The 15,665-nt window shown below is 35.3% G+C and overlaps 1 protein-coding gene across 19 annotated transcripts in view; it reads right to left on the bottom strand.

Moving 5' to 3' along the window:
• The window catches only part of mpped2a (metallophosphoesterase domain containing 2a), a 264,905-nt gene that overhangs the window by 44,081 nt on the left and 205,159 nt on the right, over positions 1 to 15,665 (bottom strand).

The raw sequence follows: 15,665 nt of genomic DNA, 5'->3' as shown, positions 1-15,665 counted from the left end.
ATTGAACGGTTAAGTCATGTGAGGTGGCGTCTTGTAATTGCATTGTGCATGTAAAAAGCACTGGTGTGTTTGACCAACAGTCTGGTCAACAGCAGAGCCACTATGTTACTCGTTTCACGGGTAATTAGATTCATGCAACTGTCCTACTTCTCATCACAGCTAATTCTCTCTCTCTCTCTCTCTCTGCTTAGTCCTAAACTGATGGATTGAGGGGGTTTGTGGAGTGCTGTGTAACCAGTGGCCTGACGGAGCGAAGGTTAGCGCTTAACATATGTGTGTACACGTAAACAAACACCGGCTCCGTTTGACGTCCTGTCAGCACAGACCACCGCCTTTCTAATCACAGATCATCTATGTCCGCCATATGTTTCGCTTCACCTTTTCTGAATCATGTCAAGCTGTTTTTTAAAAAAATTTTTTTGCAAACACAAGAGGAAAAACTGCTTTTTAACGCACCTGTCAATTTTAAGCTTTTGGGCTTCTCGTGAAGAGAAAAATAGCTTCGGCTTTATTGTAATGAACACACCCAAAACACTCTTTTGAGGGGCTTTTAAGGACTTTTTAAACACTCTTTATTGAGAGATACATTTCCAAATCAGCAGAGCAGGGATATTTTCATACCTAATTTGCCTGATCATAAACAATTTTTAATTGTATACATTTTTCTGGCTTTTTGTAGTATTTCCTAAATGATAAATCAGATGAGTTTAAAGCTGTGATTGATCAAAAAACCTGATTTGTCCAACAGATGAACAGTAACAGTGCATACTATGAATAATTAATTATTATTCAATTATTATATCAATTCATTTTAAAATAAAAAGTCTTACACATCTATAGAGGTTGGACAGTAAAACTGAAAGGCCTGTTTTTAGAGCTCAATAATTCATTAGTATGGTGTAGGGCCTTCTTTTGTGGACAATATAGCATCGGTTTATCTCGGGAATGATAGATACAAGACCTGCACCGAGGCCAGAGGGATTTTGAGCTGTTCTTCTTGCAGAATAGTGTTTAGGTCACTACGTGATGCTCTTGGAGGAAAACATTTCCTGACTTGTTCACAGGCCATTGGAAATATTCAACTTCACTTTTATGTTCATCAAATCACTCAGTCTTTTTGTATTGGTGCATTATCATCCTGATATACGCCACTGCCATGACTTCCTCCAGTGTGTAAATTAGCCTATATTTAAGTAAATAGTTCATCGGGAGGTTGAGGGAGAAATTAAAAGCGCTCATTTTCAGTTTATTTGGACCCAAGAAATGGAGGAAAAACTAGTGGAAATTTGGCAGGAGCACAGTGTCTGTTTGACGTGTCATCTGAGAAACACCACAACCAGGTCAAAAAACCACGAGGCGACGTTCATTCACACAAGTTTCTGGAGGGCACATAGATCTGCAGAAGTGAGAGCAGATAAGAAGGAGCGCAGCCAGGAGTCGCTTTGTAAGCAAACATCAGAGCTTTGAATTTGATGTGAGCAGCAACTGGCAGCCAGTGCAAACGGATGAGTAGCGGAGTGACATGTGCTGTTTTAGGTTCATTAAAGACCACTCAAACTGCTGCGTTCTGAAGCATCTGAAGAGGTTTGATAGAGTTGGCTGGACGTCTGTTTCTTACATCTGTTTCTTACTCATTTGGCTGTTTGTGGATAAAATTTGGGCGCTCAAGTGACTAAAATGTAAGAGAGAGAACAGTACTTTTCAAAAAAGATTGTTCAGACTCAGATAATAAATAAAATGAAAAAAATTACGATTTCTGGTGCTTTCCGGTGGTTGAGGACCACTGTCCTAATGGATAGACATATTTGAAAAAAGTCCTGATCTAAAGCTTGCAATGTTACAAAAGACTTTACATTTTAATTAGTAAGTTCGATGCCTCTTTTTACATATTATTTATGAAATGTTGGCAAACATATCAACAAATCTGAATAAAATCATTGTAAATGTGGCTTACGTCTGTGTCTGGAGTAAAGTGATGCCATGCTGCTTTTCAATGTAGTGGATTTTTTTTCCTTCAAATTACAACATGCCGAGAATTACCACTATTTTATTGGATGACAATCATCCACTTTTATGGACTGCAGGCTTTAAATTAGATGAAATACTTCAAAACCACCAAAAACATGGGCTGATATGTCCTTTGTAATGAACACAGGGTCCGAAGGGGTTAGGTTGTCCCCAAAAAAAGACCTAAAGATGTGTGTCATTTAAACTTATTTAAAAAAAAGTGGTTTAAACAAGCAGAAAACAAAGTTATGTTTGAGTGCATACTTTGCACGATTGTATTCATCTACATCCATAATGCTATTCAAATAATTAATAATTATACACCTAATAATGAGACCTAAACCCAGCTACTACCCTAATAACTATCATTAAGAAGCAAATTAGTAGTCAGAAATTATAGTTAATGGTTTATTAATAGCGAGAATAGTAGCCTAACATAAAGTGTGACCATATTTTGTTATATTCACCGGCAGTATGTTGTCTTAAATCTAAAGGCTGCAGGAGGTATATTGTAGCACAATTAGCAGAGCACGGCTACACAACGACCTCTGACTCGATTGGAGAAAAGAGTCATTGGGAGCCAAAAGGGGGGCCGTTACCCCTTGGTCTGTGTGTCTGACGGTCATGGCCGAGGCTCTGTGCAACATACCCAGACATGGGCCGCTAATTAATGTTGACAAGCCACCACTCCCTCCGGTCAAGGGTCACCTCACAATCACTGACAAGTGCAGGTAGTGTTTGCCCCTGGACAGACAACACAAAGAGCCCCAGACGACCTCCTCCGACCCAGCTGCTCCTCCCCCCCCATCACCCATCGCCTCCTTCAGCATGGGGCAGGAGGGGTTTTGTTCGCGTCTTAAACACGCAACAGCAGACTGAAGCCCATTCAGGCACTCAATGAAACCAGGAAGTACAAAAAAGGGGCTCTGGGACTTAAAGAGGAGTGGGATTTTTTTCTGTTTATGTATATATTTATATAGTTTAAATGTTTAACTTTGCATTTATATGAGCATTTTACAATATTCATCATTTATTGTAAAATTTATTGCATAAACTCTCAGAAATAAAGGTATGGGAGCTGTTACTGGGGCAGTACCTTTTCAAAAGATACATAGATGCACCTAAAGAGACCACAGTGGTACTTCAAAGGTACATATTAGTACCAAAATGCACCTTAAATGTACCAATATGGTCCACTGAGGTACCAATATGGTCTCTTCAGGTACAAATATGCACCTTTTGAGAAGGTACTGCCCCAGTGACAGCCGTACCTTTATTTCTGAGAGTGTATGTACAAGTTTAATATAGATATATTACATAATACATAGCATAATAAATATTTATCAACATTTGTAATATATGAATTATTTAGTCTTATTTCAACAAAAATAAATCAGATTTTTTAAATGTTAACTTGCCCTGTTAGACCTTGGCATTTTCCCAGTTTAAAATAAATAAATAAATAAATAAATATATAAATATATAAATAAATAAATAAACATTATAAAGTGCATATAAAATTGCAGATTTTACAACATATTGCTATATTATTCATATAATATGTGAATAAATATTTATTTGTGTACAATTTCAAGATTTAAAGCTCAAACAGATTGATATCTTTATATGCTACATAAACACACAGTTGTAGTCATAATTTTAGCCCCTCTTTGGTATTTTTTTCTTTTTTAAATAATTGTCCAAATGATGTTTAATCAAGCCAGGAAATTTTCACAGTATGTCTAATAATATTTTTTTTCTTCTGGAGAAAGTCTTATTTGTTTTATTTCGGCTAGAATAGAAGCAGTTTTTAATTCTTTAAATGTGTTGAAAAAAATCTTCTTTCCGTTAAACAGAAATTGGGGAAAAACAGGGGGCTAATAATTCTCACTTCAACTGTACTAAACTCCGCCCAATTCATTATGGATATTTAAAATAAATAAAAAATTAAAGCTTTTTTTTTTTTAGAAGATTACTGCTTTGAATCAGTAGAAAAGATGTTTATTTTTAAATAATTCCAAGCAAAAAAAGAAAAAAGAAAACAAATAATTCATATGTTAAATATAAAACCCTTAAAAGTTATAAAAGCACTTAAAATCGTTAAACAATTGAAATATATTTGAAAATCACAAAATCTGATAATTAACAAAACATTTAAGAAAGTTTTCCCCCAATACTATGCTATTTGGGTTTTAGAAATGCTCAGATAAATAAATATATATATATAAATTCCAAGCAAAGAAAAAAAAAAACTTCATATGTTAAATATAAAACACTTAAAAACACTTAAAATCATTGAACAATTAAAATATATTTGAAATCACAAAATCTGATGATAAACAAAACACTTTTTAAGAAAGTCCCCCACCCACCCCTATTCGGGTTTTAGAAATGCTTAAAGCAAGTGAGGAAGCTGGGGAACTAAATGGAAAACAACCAGCCAGCACAGAATTAATAAAGATTAGAATTTGGCACAAAAATAAAAACCCTGAGGTAAGCGCATTTCCAGCCAATCCCTAATTAGCCCTGGACTAAACCAAACACTAAGACCCATTTATTGAAGGGTAAATAATTAATGCACAGGCAAAACAAACAAACAGATGCAAAACAGAATTCAGCTTGATTCTGAACTGCCCCGTTTCCTCACACTTTCCCAGTGGTTTATCAGCCATGTCTGACAGGATGCGAATATATAAATGTGTGGGTTTGCTTCGCTGCACTTCAAGGACAAAAACTGTAAAACTTTTCCTTTTCAGAAGTTAAAAATGAATCAGAAATACAGTAAATAAAAGCCTGTGATTCATGCCTTAGTGCGTGTTCAATGTGTTGGGAGGATCTCAAACAGTAGCTGCTGTCATTGACCCTTCCTGACGGAGAAATAGAGACGGAGGAGTAACGCAGGGGGGTCAAATGATGAGCCAGTGATGGAAGAATGGAGTGTGTGAGCGTCTACGTGAGAAGGGCTGCGGGAGGTTTTTCAGGAGGAGCTCTGCGTCCCGTCACACTCCGCGGGGCAAAGGTGATGACAAATGCGCCATTTAAAACTCACTCAGTCAAGCGAGCGACTCGGCCTGGGAAAGCCATTCACATACACAGACACACACACACACACACACACACACACACATGCACGCATATATAGAAACCCTCCCCCTCAGCCTGTAGGCTCCATCAAGTCTGTATGAAGTCCGACTGGCTAAATCCCCTAGTATCAGTAACCTGACTACATTAAGAGTCCCGCTTTAAGTCCACGGCTCAGGCGGGGTACTGTAAAGCACTGGGGCTATAAGTCAAACACCTGGTGCCACCATTTCAAAAGTTCCCTAAACTAAAATTAACAAATCAGCAGGGACACATAGCGTTCACTGCTCATCATTCAAACAGGTCTCAGTTTAGGGGCTTTAGCACAAGAGGGATTTTTTCATAGTTCCTCGAACTATTGGTGCGACTACCTGCGTTTTGGTACAGGGTTTCTGCTGGTTTAACAAAATCGAATTTAAGACTTTAAGACCTTTTTAAGACCACAGAGAATCAAATTTCAGACTTTCATAGGGCTAAACGCTAAAGATTTTTAATGGCCCATAAGGAAAAAATGTACTTGCCCTATCGAATATAATTTGCCTGTAATTCTATTTAGTTATTTTTAGCCACATATTTTAAATAATGTGGCAAATCAAGCAGATTATTATTATATACATATATATATCTGCAACATAACTATTAAACATGATTAACAGCATAAAAAAACTCTTTAAAAGGTAAATGTATGCACAACAGACTGTTTATTCAGATGTATTTGTTGATGATTGGATGTGTTGGATTGGTTGGTTAGCTTTACACAAACAAAGGAAAACTAAGACCCGTTTAAAACGATTTTAGACCTACACGGCAATATTTTGGTCAGAGTAAGATTAAGTTCTAAAAGTTTGTTTTTGAAGTTGAAAGAAAAAAGTGCAACTGAACACAGTGTCATGCTTCATTATGAAACATGAAACCATTGATTGGAAGGCGTTTAGCATTTGATTTATTTGTGTGGATTAATCATGCTTGCCTACAAGTAACCACCCAAACCCATACCCATATGAAGAACACCCTATCCCAATGGTGATGATTTTTACAAACTTAGCTACGATTTACAGAGAATGGTCCGAAAAAGAGAAAATATCCAGTGAGCGGCATTTCTGTGCATTGTTGATGCCAGAGGTCAGAGGAAAATGGCCAGACTGGTTCAAACTGATAAAAAGGCATTGATGACCATATAGTTCACTGTACTCAAATGGCCTCCACTGTCAGCAGATCTCAATCCAATCAACCTTTGGGATGTGCTAAAATGGGAGATGTGCAGCGGACAAATGTGCAGCAACTACATGATGCTATCATGTCAATATGGACCAAAATCACAGAGGAATAGTTCCAGTACCTATGCCACGAAGGATTAAGGCTGTTCTGAAGGTAAAAAGAGGTTCAACCTGCTACTAGTAGGGTGTACCTAATAATGTGGCCGGTGAGTGTATATATCGCAGAATAACAAAATATCACAATGTTACATTTTTCCAAATATCATGCAGCCAGAAGTATTACAATTCATGTAAGGGTTAAAGACTGCTCTGCAGTCAGCCAAAATTACAACGAACCTACAATATATGCAAGGAATGTCGGCGTGCTTCAAATAACAGGATTGGGAGTCTCGAATTCAATATTTTCCAGTGGTTATCAAGCGTGTGCAATAATCTAGAAGTGGCAAAGAGATGTGATCATTTCTCTCTCTGGTTCTGTGAGGTCTTTTTCCACACACTATCAATCATTCTAGACGCAGATAAGAGGAAGGAGAGACCGATATTATGAACGGCTCAGGATTACTCTCACATAAGAACAGTGGATGAGGATAAGTGTCTTTGTGGAGCTAGAGCCAGTGGACGGAGGGGGATTTTCACATTATCGTAGCGAGCGGAGGACGTGGGCTGAGGGCGCAGGGCCAACACAAACCAGAGAAGAGCCTGGCGCCTGCACCACCGTCCCCGCTTGAGCCACGGAGAAATATTTACCCAACACAGCCAAAACTCGAGCACCATCCAGACTAACACTGAACACACTCCAGCAATGCTAGCATGCAGGCAAAGTCATTTCATACAGTATATGGACTATTTTCCATCTGGGATATTTGGGTCCGCTTTTGGAAATTGGATGTTGGAGTCTTTCTACTAACAGTGCTTTCATAGGTCCACCAACACTTGAATGTTAATATTTTACTTATAAATATGTGATAGAACATACATTTTGTCTTATAAACAGCTTAATAATGATCATATTATTTGTTATTTGATGAGTAATGGGCACCGCCGGAGTTTCTAGAAGGGATACAGTTGCGATCGGAAGTTAGCAAGAAGTATTTATATTAATTAAATTGCACATTAATTATATTATATTAGCTAGATGGGATACAGCTGAGGATACTTACGCCAATATCGCATAATCTAACAAAATTGTATTTTATTAGATTATGCGACATTGACACGAGTATCCTCAGCTGTATCAGATCTAGACTTCACCCTCTCCTGCAGCATTGGACCCAGCTGAGTATACTCGCATCAATATAGCATAATTTTTGTGACATTGTGCAACAAATAGTATTTTTACATCACCGTTAGGGTTGGGTTTAAAGTTGAGGTAGTCTTTCTGTGCCTCAGTGGTCACTGTAAGATTTAAATTAGAGCAGTTGATAATGAGCGCTCTGAACATTCTAATCACACCAGTGTGATCGTACCTTTCAGGGATCAGCCAAGACTAAATTACACCGGTGTGATTTTATGCGTAAAGGGGTTAAATTACCATTTTAAAAATTGCAAAAATTTATTACTGACAATGTTTTCATAAGATCAATAAAATCAGATTTTTTTAAAAAATACTTCTTGTACATTTTGGAAATGCTAATTTTGATACTATTATATTAGTATCCTTTTGTAACTATTGCTACTTTTATTTTTATGTATTTTATTGTTTATTAAAACTATAATAAAAAAATGACAAAAAATTATCACTGACTATATTTTCATAGTCTTCCATGTTTAATGTTTTATTTTATCTAATACATTTTGAAAATGTAATTTTGAAATCTTTAGAATACTTTTGTTTTATCTTATACATTTTGAAAATGTTAATTTTGATATCTTTAGAATACTTTTGTAACTTATGGTTAGTTTTATTTAAATATTTTATTGTTTTTAAAAATTACCATTTATAACAAATGACAAAAACTGACTACTGACAACGTTTTCATAGGATCAATAATATTTTAATTTTTGTTTTGCCTCATATTTTTTCATATACATTTTGAAAATACTCGATAAAATAAATGAAAATATTGATACTTCTATACTAGCATAATTTTGCAACTTATTATTAGTTTTATGTATTTTATATATTTTTAATAACCTTTTTTTTTTAAACAACACAATTGATTACTGAATGTTTTCATAGGATCAATTATATTTTTGATGTAAATATTTTTCTTATACATTTTAAAAAGGTTCATTTTTAAAGTTTGATTGTGTGATATTGATTATTTTTATAGTAGCACAATTTTGTAAGTCATAAGTTTTTTTTTTAATGTATTTTACAATTTTAAAAATAATTAATAAAAAAATGACAAAAATGATTACTCGATTTTCAAAAGATCAACAATTGAATTTGTTTTGTTTAATATTTTTCTCATACATTTTAACAATGTTATTTTTGATACTTTATTATTAGCAAAATTTTGTAGCTTATTATAGTTTCATATGTATTTTTGTATATATGTAGTTTATGTTGTTTTTTGTTTATGTTTTTGATTGCGATTTCAAGTTAAACTGAATGACAATTTCTCTGTAACCTGCTTTTTATAGGTGTATATATAATTTAAATTATTTTTATGGTTTCATTAGTCAACTAGAACTATCCTCTTTCAATATCATTAATAAAATGTCATGCAAGGGATTTTAAACAGTGAAAAAATAAAAAGTTTTTTTATTTTTACTTCCGTCAGTATTAAAACTACACTATGAAAACTGCTTTAACTGCTTCTTAAATTGCAAAAATCAGTCATAGCTTGGCATCTTTAAGCCAAATACTTATTGTGGCCACAACAAAAACATACCACAAATGTTGTTGTAAAGTTTGAAGGGACTGGATCTCCAAATCAAAAGCCCAAAGGAGCAGCGCTGGTCCAATGCCCAGATTAAGTAGCAAAAGGACTCACCCCATCTGAACTGCATCACGTGAGCACTACAGCAACTACACACTGGCAGACATGCGGGTCAGGCCTAAAGGGAGATTACTGAGAGCATGGGCTTTAAAAAGCCAGACAGACGCCCCTCCACCCAAACCTGAGCACCATGACCCCTCACACCCCTCTCACGGAGTCTGCTGCTTCTGAAGACATTCAAACGCTAAACATACTGAAAAATCTAGACCACTGGAAATGAATAGAACTTTCTATCTTAACACTGAATGAAAACTAACATTTATTTGAAATGACCAATTTCAGCAAACAAAAATAACTGCATGTAGACTCTCAAAACCTCCAGTTTCCTGTTCTTAGCTGACAAGAGTGGCACCCGGTGTGGTCTTCTGCTGCTGTAGCCCATCTGCCTCAAGGTTGGACGTGTTGTGTGTTCAGAGATGCTCTTCTGCATACTCCGGTTGTAACGAGTGATTATTTGAGTAACTGTTGCCTTTCTATCAGCTTAAATCAGTCTGGCCATTCATCAACAAGGCATTTGTGCCAACAGAACTGCCGCTCACTGGATATTTACTCTTATTTGGACCATTTTCTGTAAACCCTAGAGATAGTTGTGTGTGAAAATCCCAGTAGATCAGCAGTTTCTGCTCAGTTTGAACTGCAGCAAATCATGTTGACCATGTCTACATGTCTAAATGCATTAAGTTGCTGCCATTTAATAGGCTGATTAGAAATTCGCGTTAACGAGCAGTTGAGCAGGTGTACCTAATAAAGTGTTCAATGAGTGTCAGAATTATTAGCCCTTCTGAATAATTAGCCCACTTTTTGTTCATTTCTGCACTGTATCTTGAAAAAAGATCAACATTTGTCTGCTTTATGATCTGACAGCAGTCTCGGTTCACCGGTTAATTCACTCCATAATGTAAAGCCTATAGAGCTAATGCTAATTCTAAAATATAATTATTAAAAGTTATTATTACAATTAGCTAAATCATTGTGTAAAAATATTCTGTAGAAATTAAGATAATATAATAATATTGACCTTAAATGGTAAAAAAAAAGAAAAAAGAAAACTGCTTTTATTGTAGCTGAAATAAAACAAATAAAAGTCTCCAGAAAAAAAAGAAGGAAATACTGTGAAAACTTCTTAGCTCTGTTAAACATAATTTGGGAAATATTTAATAAATAAAATAAATTTATATAAAAAAAAAAAAAAAAAAAAAAAAAAAGGAGGGCTAAAAATTTTGACTTAAACTGTATGATTAGTTAACTAAAATATAACTGTTGTTACTTACAATGAACACTACTAAATCAAAGAAATGTATATAGAATTATGACATTTTATTTTCATGTTTTTTTAACATGCATTAATGCATTACCTTAAATGTATTAAAATGTATTTAAAAATTAAGAAAACTAAATAGACCATGTGTAATATAACGACAAATTCACTAAACATTTGTGTGTGTGTATATAAGTAGACCAAGGTCCTTATTTTCAGATTTCTATCAAAGTATTTTGACTGTCAGGTCTTTTGTCATAATTCAGATGTTCTTGTCTTTTAAATTCAAAGGGTTTTTTATCGTGTTTTGTGAATATGTTTGTAGAAGTGGCTCTGTGAGGTCAGGACAGGGTCTGATCTCGGGGAACAGACAAAAGCACCAGGATGTTCCTGAACAAAAGGCCACTTCCTGAAAGATGTCTGGCTTTTTGGTAGCCATGCACACAGAAGCTCACCAGAGCAACAAAAAAATTAAAATATAAAAGCAACACACGTTTAGGACCACAGAGCTGAGCGTTTCAATAACCGATTCATGATGTCACTATTCTATGATAGGATGAACAGATATCAAGAAAACAATAGGATTAAAAAAAAACAACAACTAAAAACTACCAAAAGGTTGTGTGTGTATTTGTGTACACACACACACACACACACACACACACACACACACACACACACACACACACACACACACACACACACACACACACACACACACACACACACACACACACACACACACACACACACACACACCAAAAATAAAACCAAGAGATAGAATATAAATAAATAAAATAGGCAACAGGACAGAGCCCAAAACTGCTTAAGCTGTACAAAATTAGATTAGAAATATTAGGGCTAGGCGATGAAATCGATATCGGTATTTACTGATCGAAAGCCATTGTCAATAATGGTAAAAAAAAAAAGATCTGGATGAAGTTTCGGTATGATGACTAACTAACCAATCTGCTTCACACCTTGTCTGGAATCTAGACATTTTAATAACAACAGTAGACTACCTGAGACAAACACAGAACATCCAAACACTGCAGCGCTTTTTACTTTTCTCCATAAACTTGCATCAGAACTGCAACACTGCAGTCCGTTTGTCATGCAATGAGAAAACAGTTGATGGTCGCCTATTACAAGAGAAGAAATAGAAAGTAATGAAGGAAACTACACACTTGCGCTTGTCACTTCAGGTAAGAATAACATCACATGTGTAAATTAGTGCCGTGAGGAGATAAAAAAGGATGCCGCCAGAGTGGCTTTTTGGTTTCTTTTCCTGTGCATCCCAGCCACTAGCACCCCATTTGAAAGATTTTTTGGCATAGGGGTATTGAAGTCATTTAACTTCACAATTTGTAATGTTACAGTAAGTATCTGAATAATGATGGCTGTTGGTTCCTTAACTTGAAAGCTCAGATTTGATGATCATAATTTGTGCTATGGACAGAGTTTGAGGTTTTCTGCATCATTATTGACACGTTTCAGATGTTGATATACCCTAGTTGCACACACTTTTATAAAATTTTAATTAAAGTTTTAGAGTCTTTTTAACACTCATGTTTACTTAATATAAAGAGATCAGATATTTTGTTTAAATATTTTTGTTTTTTGTAAATATTTTGTTTTTTGTAATATTTTTACCTGTTTGCCTTAGTAATGTTGGTAAATTAAAATAAAGTGGTAAAACAAAAAATGTATTAAAATATAAAAATATTGAATAATTATCAATATTGAATGATATAAAACATGATATTGGTTTTTTTTTTGCAATATCGCCCAGCCCTATAAGAAATATGACATAATATTTTATGTCAATACCTGACTAATTTTTAACAGATTGCCTACTTCTATTGAGTACTGAAAATAAAATAAAAAACTGAACACAAATAGCTGCCACTGATCTTTACTTTATGATCAACAAACTCTGTTCACGCAATACCTCTTCTTTAAATCTTCTTTTTATATCTCGGTGACGAGTCGAAGAAAAAGACCCTGGTGTGAAGATGTATTTGATTTCCAGAGCGTGTCTGTGCATGATGTGTCCCCATCAAAACAGCCACTACCATGTCCATCAACATCAGCGCTTTCTGATTTCTTTATGCATCTCTCCCCTTTTCTGACACCTTTTCTCTCACTTTCCAGCTCTTCCTCTGTCAGCATTTGTCTCTCTGTCTCGTAGTATGTCATTACTGTCTCCATCTGTCCATCAAGGTAGCTTTATGGATATCTTTCTTTTCTTTTAGACCTCAGTTTTCACTCTGGGGAATGAATCAGCAGGCAGCGCTCGAGGCGAACGGATGGCCGGCTCTCACGATATTTAGAGATTTTTTTGAAGAATCTTCATGCAGGTCTTTGTCCAAACAACAACAGTGCATGAAATCTGCATAATAAAGGCAGAATAATACTAATCCACATGACTCGTACACATATTTGAGCTTTTCTGAAGCCATATAAAAACTAGGACAGAGGTTATTCACTGACCAAAATAAACAATGTATTAATATAAATAAAAACAATTCTGTAGGGTTAATATAAAGGTTAAATAAACTAAAATCAAGCATAAGATAAATCTAAAATCTGGAACAATAAAAACAAACAAACTTTACTCTAGTAGCACAATGAAAGAAAGATGTTTAAATCATTAAATATATCAAACGAATATTATTTGACTAAATGGTTATAGAAAGAGAATTTAATTATTGATAATTTAAAAAAAGTGGTTGTTACCGATTTTTTTTTTTAAATGACTGAAAATACTTAAACTAAAATAGTAATTATTAAAACTAAGTAATTATTATTAATAAATTATTCAAAACAAAAGTGGGCCCAGGACAGAGGCCTGCAGAACAAAACACAACAAAAAAGTATTCGATTGACACAGCATGAGCTATATAATTTGCTGGGATAAATTTAATTATTGGTCATTAAAACAAATCAAATCGGATAAAAAAAATAAAAAACATTTTAATTGAATGAAATAAAACTTTAAAGGGCACCTAGGTTACCCCTTTTTTCAGATTTAATATAAGTCTTTTGCGTCTCTAGAATGTGTACATAAAGTTTCAGATCAAAATACCCATCAGATTTTTCATTATACCTTTTACAAGATGCTGTTTTATACTGATTTCCAGCAGGGGGTGGTTTTGTCGTACTGCGCCTTTAAGACGATACTTTCCCGCCCATTATTTCTACATGCCTCCTCCCTCAGCTGCGTCAGACAACAGACAGACTTAAAGGAGGTCTCACGTAGCGTTTGTGAGATACTACAGTAAGAACTAACCTTTACTAATCATTATTGTGAAGTTGCATTGATGAGTAACACACAATATCGTTACAAAGTTAACGCGCGCGCGCACACACACGCACGCACATCGCAGATGACACACACACACACAAGCACGCACGCACACATGCAGGCAGGCAGACAGAAAGACAGAGCGCGCTTAGCTTAGTTAAGGCTAACCTCAAGTACTGCGTGGATATCTGCACTGTAAAAAATCCAACTTGACAAATGTTGAAATTGCTTGATTTTTTTTGTTGGTTCAGCAAAAATCTGTAAAAAAGTCTGTACAACTACATTTAACACATTCAATCAACTTAAACAAAGATTTTATTCATTAAGTTAAAAAGATGAGTTTTGTGAGCAACACTTTGCTAGTTCATTCAAAAAAGCATCTGCCAACTTGTTTTTTTGTGTTAAGTCAATCTCTGACTTTTTTAATGCAATGAATATACAAGTAGCATAACCTTTTGTTGATTGAAAAGGTTTCAAACATGTTAAATATTCTAAAAAAATTATCAATGGCAGTATAGAACCTTTTCCCAGAGATGGGTTGGGGCTGGAAGGGCATCCGCTGCGTAAAAACCTGCTGGATAAGTTGCCGGTTCATTCCGCTGTGGCGACCCCAGATTAATAAAGGGACTAAGCCAACAAGAAAATGAATGAATGAGTATAGAACCTTTCATGGTTTGTATTAAAAAGTAAATGCTGAGTGAGAATGCTATTATTATTATTATTATTATTATTAATACAATAATAAATATCGTTATTATTCACATTGTTATTAAAAACAACAAAAAACACTACAATACTTATAGTAACTTTATTTGAAACTTTTCATTTGCAATTTAACTTTATTTGGTGCACATTTGCAGAAATAAGCTTGCACGCACATTATCATCTCGTGTTTATTCATTACCCTTTAAAAAAAGAAAGGCATACTTTGATATTCCAATATTTAAAAATAAACCACGCACTCAAAAATATGTTTCTCAAAGGATGATATAGCATCATTCTGTCTTGAGCTAAACCACGCCCTCGTTACGATGGTTGCGCTTACGTAACGTCAACGTCTCAGGCGGGAGAAATTGAAAGCATTGTACTTCGGTGGGGAAAGAGGCAAGCCGTGGAAGAGCAATCTAAATAGTAAGTGTGCAAAGATTGTAGTTCTTTGTTTAAGACACTTCATCTAAATTTGTCCTCCTAAATGTTCATCATATACGCGCAAAAATGTGTGCAGATGCGGCGCTTAGTGATTATTCACATAATCTCTCTTTGTTATGTGATAAGAGTGAATGAATATTTGTGTTGCCGTAAATCATATCCATGCCCCGGGTAGCAGGAAGTAATCGGCCCGAGCTCGGCTGCCCTTCGGCGCCTCCGGCTCCGACTCGGCATCAACGAGTGTTATACGGGCGGAGTGTGGCCCGCAGCTCGCTCGCGCACATGCGTTTGGGATGCAGCTGTAAACACTGGCCAGATTCCTGTTAACCCTATCTGGCCCGAGTCTGTCTCGGCTCGTATAAGGACTCGGCTTGTGTAACTGATGACAACCGATTAAATTCTTATTTTATCTAGTAATTTGTTAGCTCCACGTTTAATGATAATTTGAGAAAATATATATGGTACAACAGCAACAAAATAATAAAAACATTTAGTGTGGATGGTCGCAATGTTTAGATGCAAACAAAACAATATTATTTATAAATGGATTATATATATCATCTAGGGAAAACAGTGTAAAATGCGCTTATTTTCGAGATAGCACGCTTCCATGCAGACTGTTTTTTTAAGCAGAAGTTTGGTTTCATAAGAAACGCATGCGTGAGTCAACTCCTCATCCAAACTCCAATCCAGACGGTGGC

This window comes from Danio rerio, chromosome 7 (assembly GCF_052040795.2).
Source record: "Danio rerio strain M-AB ecotype USA chromosome 7, GRCz13ab, whole genome shotgun sequence".
Lineage (NCBI taxonomy): Eukaryota > Metazoa > Chordata > Actinopteri > Cypriniformes > Danionidae > Danio > Danio rerio.
Note: the sequence above shows the minus strand (reverse complement) of the source record. Positions and strands in the feature narration are given on the sequence as shown.